The following is a 6,000-nucleotide window of genomic DNA, read 5'->3' on the forward strand; positions in this document are numbered from 1 at the left end:
GTAAACTAAATAAGAGTAAAGCTGATCTCCTATCATCTTAAAAAAAATCTTGTTTTGTTAGACCCCACGCCCATATAACTGTTTAGTCTAGGGGCATGTAACATGCTGAGATACTTACCTTATTTCTAGGTCCTGCAGACTTCCTTTCCACCAGACAACCATTCCCAAAAAAGCCACCCGTCTTTACCAGTCATGCAGCTTCCCTCTCACCGTTATGTACAATGCAGGACTATTGGCCCTGCATTGTACACCAGGCCACCGAAGACCTATCATCATGTAGCACCCTCCTAGGTAGGTGCTAGGTAGGTAAAGCCTAGTAGCTCCTTCTGCTTATCATACAGGGGAGCCTGATCATTAGTTAGGCCTGCTCGTGTGTTCCATGTGTGATTAATTTAGGCTAAGGGAGTGTCCCCACTGCATCCAATGGAGAGATACATTGGACAGTGGAGGAAACCCAGCCAATGACACACAGGCTTAGATACCGTCCCATGCAGTGGCGGCTGGTGCTCAAAGTTTTTTTGGGGGGGGGGGGCGCAAACAGAAAAATGTAATAGGCATTGCTTTGAGGCAAAAAACGCTGTAAAAAATTGCGTGACTTTGAGGTCGCAAAAGTGTGAAAGGGGCCTTCAGTAATTAAGGTATAGTGTGCTCCCTTTCAATGCAGAGAGACCAGCGTGCCCCCTTTCAATGCAGAGGGACCAACGTAACCCCTTTCAATGTAGAGAGACCAGCGTGCCCCCTTTCAATGCACAGTGACCCCCCTTTCAATGCACAGTGACCAGCGTGCCCCCTTTCAATGCACAGACCAGCATGCCCCCTTCAAAACAGTGACCAGCGTACATGCCCCCTTTCAATGCAGTGACCAGCGTACATGCCCCTTTCAATGCAGTGACCAGCGTACATGCCCCCTTTCAATGTAGTGACCAGCGTACATGCCCCCTTTCAATGCAGTGAGCAGCATACATGCCCCCTTTCAATGTAGTGACCAGCGTACATGCCCCCTTTCAATGTAGTGACCAGCATACATGCCCCCTTTCAATGCAGTGACCAGCATACATGCAGAGACCAGCGTGCGTGCATGCCCCCTTCAATGCAGTGTGCCCCCCCCCAGACCAGTGCACTTACCTGGAGCCCTGGAGCACTGTCGCAGCGGCGCCTTCTCCTCAGTATCCCGGCGGCCGGCTTCTCTTCAATCCCCCGGCGGCGCGTCTCCTCGAGTCCTCCCGCTCCCGCCTCCTCCTCCTCGGCCAATGGCATGGGGTTTGCCTTGCGGCCAATCAGTAAGCGCGTATCGGACGCGCTCCCTGATTGGCCAAGAGGAGGATCCGTGTGACAATAGAAAATTTTCATTCGCTATTGTCACACAATGGGTGGGCTCGGGACACACTGCTTTGTGCCCCGGGTCCACCCTTTGCATCGCCCTATTAGAGCCTCTGGCTCTAATCAGGTGATGCCAAAAAAAAAAAGCCCCATTGAACTCCATGCGTCCGGCGCCCCTGCATGTAGATTAGGGGGCCGGATGCATGGATAGGGGGCGGCGCCCCTGCGCCCCCACAGAATGCGGTGCATCATGGGATAGGGTATAAAAGCCAGGAGCACATGAGGCAGGGGGTCTTTGGGCAGGAAGCCAGGTCCCAGAAGGAAGGTGACGGCTGTCTCTCCTTCTGTTTGCTGAGGATGGTGGACACAGGTGGTCGACCTTGTGGACCAGGAGTGTGGCACTGAATCCAGAGGTCCAGGAAAGCTGACGGATGGAGGTGAAGGCAGAGTGACTCTGGAAAAACAGTGTCCACGAGTACAGAGAAGCTTGCCAGGGGTCTGCCCAGGAAGGGGACCACTCCAGTGGATAGAGTCAGTGGACAGGTGTCAGCACACAGGCAGTGAAAGTAAAGGGGGTGCCAAGTTTAGAACCCTGAAGAGGATAATCAAGCAGGAATCATTAAAACTATCTTCACTTCAGTGGCAGGGTGAAGCAGCGGCCTTGCCGCATTCTACAGTGAGTTGTCCTCAAGATTGTGCAGAGTTCATAGTTGAAGTATCCCACTCATCCCTTATCCCATCTCAGTTCTAAAAAAAAAAAACACAAAAACCAACATCCCCTGGATTGATTATTGACTGAGCCAAGGACCTTCAATGCTGTTTGTCTGCTATCAGTTGCTAAGGGTAACCCAGGGGAATCCAGAAAGTGTAATTCTCAGCAGTCCTCTAGGGGGCAGTGCTACACACATACTAAGGCTAGAGCAGGAGTGGAGGAGAGCAAGGAATAAGGTAAGTATTCCTCTAAATTATAATCCCCAAGAAAAGCCTTTCTCAACCAGGGTTCCTTCAAAGGTTGCTAGGGCTTCCTTGAGCAATTTCTGCCTTCCGGATAAGTAATCCCTGACACCTATGATCTTTTTTGGTATCTGTAAAGGGGCATTCATTCATCCGACTGACCTTGAATGTAAGGAGCGTTCTTCACGTTCACCACCAATATAAGGGACATTCTTCCCACCGACCATCAATGTAAGAAGCATTCTTCCCACTGACCGCCAATGTAAGAAACATTCTTCCCACTGACCACCAATGTAAGAAACATTCTTCCCACTGACCACCAATGTAAGAAGCATTCTTCCCACTGACCACCAATGTAAGAAGCATTATTCCCACTGATCAGTGATCACTCATGTAAGAGACATTCTTCATACTGAACACCAATGTAAGCTGCATTCTTCTCACTGAAAACCAATGTAAGGAGCATTCTTCTTTCCACTGACCACCAATGTAAGGAGCATTCTTCCCACTGAAAACCAATGTAAGGAGCATTCTTCTTTCCACTGACCACCAATGTAAGGAGCATTCTTCATACTGACCACCGATGTAAGTGTAGCACTGCCACCTTGAGGGTTGCTGGTAATTGTATGTTCTTCTGTGCCGCTTTGACCCTGCGAACCATCCAGCCCTCCTGACACTCTAGGTTCAGACATGTTGTGAATACCTTTAAATGACACACTGACACAACGCAAATATATTTTAACTCCTTAATTCAGTTTTACTCAAGGAAAAGGCTTGAAAAGAGTATAATTCAACTAGGCCCTGGATAAACAGCCAGGCTCAGTTGAAATAACACTAACGAACAGTGAATAACTAATTATAATAACAAGTAAATACACCAAATATACACAGTATCTTGCAGTAAGTGAATGAATCTCTCAAAAAGCTATAAATTGCTATAAGAAACTCTTGTACTAAAAAGGAATCCCGTGGATGGCCAATAGAAATGATCCCTAACTAGCTTAAAGGTTCTATCTGGTCCTAGATGTCTGTGATCATCAAGGAGAGCCGTCAACACTGTTAATCAATCCTTTTCCGGAAGAAAAAATAGTTGAACACCTTATGGTTCTTCAAATGGACACTTCAGATACACAATCCCATCTTTCAATCGCAGTGTGTCCCATTCCTTGTAAACTATTTCGCCATCAACCAGACTTTTCAACAGTATCTGAGAGTCTCCAGCCACCAATGCTTTCTTGACAAGGTCACATAGGGGATCCTACCATTGGTCCCTTCTCAAGTCTTCCTTTGTCAGGTGAGGCAACTCTTGACTACGTACCTGAGTCAGATCACAGTAGTAGTGAGGTACTCCAGCCGGGGTGACTCGCACGGCTTTGGCTCCCTTAGCTCCCTTATAACGATGCTGACACACTGCCTGAACTCCTTCAGGGGTCAGCTGTATCCAATTCCGGGCACTATCATCTGAAACATATGGTTTTCGGGATAAAGCCTCTGCATCCTTCTTCATCCTTCCGATTTCCTCTTCCTGGCTGATACTTAAGGCCGAATTGAAAAATTGAAACTCAGACAGTGCAGCCAACCACCGATGTCCAGTGGCATCCAACTTAGCAGAAGACAACAGATAGGTCAAGGGATTGTTATCTGTTTTTACCACAAATGAAGCTTCATACAAGTACTCTCGTAGCTTGTCTACTACTGCCCACTTGAGGGCCAGAAACTCCAACTTGTGTACTGGGAAGTTCTTCTCAGGGGGAGTAACACTTGGACTCACATAAGCTACTGGATGAAGCTTTCCTGCCGTCTCCTGATACAACACTCCTCCGAGCCCATCTCAGCTAGCATCCACATGCAGTTCATAAGGGTTAGAAGGGTCAGCATAGGCCAAAACCAGAGCTTTTGTAAGGCTCTCCTTCAGATGTCTAAAAGCCTGTTCACACTTCGGGGTCCATTGATCTTGAACAGACTCACGTGGTCTTCTAGGCCCCAACGGCCGTTGCTCCCTCGAACTCAACTTCTGCGGCTCTTCATTTCCTTCCCTCTGTACCAACTTGTTCAGGGGTCTCGCTATCTGCGTAAAGTTCTTCACAAAACTTCTATAGTAGGAGCAGAATCCTAGCTTCCGTGGGTCAGTGGCTACTCCATTTGCCAAGTAGATAACTGATGTCTGGTAGAATTAACATTTCTTTAAGAACAACTTCAGCCCCTCTGCATGAAGCCTCTGGAAAACCTTTTTGAGTCATGCTTCATGTTCTTCTAGTGTCTTGCCAAACACAATGATATCATCCAGTGCCTCTATCAGATTCATATCTCCCACTGTGTTCTCCATCAGCCTCAGGAAGGTGGTTGGGGCTACCGCAAATCCCTGTGCCATGTGATCAAACTCGAAGAATCCTAATGGGCTGATAAGGGCCCTCTTTTTCCGGTCATCCGGGTGCATTGGTATCTGGTAATACCCACTCTTCAGATCTAACACACTGAACCACTTTGCTCCAGCTGGAGACTGCAACACATTTTCTTTCCGAGGGGTAGTGTACTGATCGCGAATGGTCCTTCGGTTTAGGGTTTGGTAGTCGATACACATCCAAATGGTTCAAATTTTCTTACGCACTACTACAATGGGGGACGCGTAAGGGCTCCTGCATTACCTAATGACCCCAGACTTCTTCAGCTCGGCTAGTTGCTCCCGAAGGTCTTCAAGGTCACTCAGAGGGATCTGCCGTGCTCTCTCCCAGAAGGCTTTGTCTTCACTCAGCCGAATTCTGTGTGGAGCACTCTTGGCACAACCCTCATCAAAATGATTCTTGGAAAACATCTCTTTTCACCTTGCTAGTTGGGCTTTGATCCTCTCCCGCCACTTGAGAGGCAAAGCAGGATGTTGGACCTGAAAATGCCTTTCCTGGTCCTCTCTGGCGGCCTTCTGAACAAAATCATCCAGTGTCACAGGAGTGGCACTCACCTGTCCTAGCACCATCTGATGCTTTAGGCCGACAGGTTGTCCTGTAATGTTGCGGATACTGACCAGGACCCTCCCCCCAGATTTTGACAACTTCTTAGTGGGCACAATCTCTGGGATCAATTCTATTCCTGTCTTTTCTCCCAATGGGTCGGTTTCCAACACCATGAATGGACCTAGCTGATCCCAAGACAACTTGATAGTGACCTTCACACATACTCTCTCCGGACTGCAACACCTTCTCTCGAGTGTCCATTTGACATAACTTCCCCACTCCTTCAACTGGTGCCCTTTGTTCCTGAACCACACGCTAAAAAGCTTGCCTGAACTGATGTACCTCTTATGTGACCAAGCTCTTGGTGGCTAAGGGGATGAGTAGTCTTCGCACTAAGTCAGTGTTGGTTCCTATCAACAAGGAATTTTGTCCTGCTCCCCGAGGCCGAGGACAAACAACTGCTAGCGCATCAAAGGTCTCTTGCTTCCCCGCCAATGAAGGGTCAAAGATCATATGTAAACTTTTGGGTGCCACTGCCCCAGATCCCCAATTCTTCCAGCTTGCACAGAGGAATATGCTTCAAGTGTTTATCATAGAAGTCCCAGTATAATAGTGTCACTTGGGCTCCCGTATCAAGCAAGGCTTTAATTTAGGTCTCCACTTGCAGCGAGACTATAGGAGAGGGTCCTACCATGAGCAGAGCTCACTAGCAGATCCTGCTCTCTGGTAGGCAGAGAACAATATAGATTTACCTGGCAATCCTTTTGGTAAGCAGAAA

Source organism: Pelophylax lessonae (assembly GCF_965119305.1).
Source record: "Pelophylax lessonae genome assembly, chromosome: 8".
Lineage (NCBI taxonomy): Eukaryota > Metazoa > Chordata > Amphibia > Anura > Ranidae > Pelophylax > Pelophylax lessonae.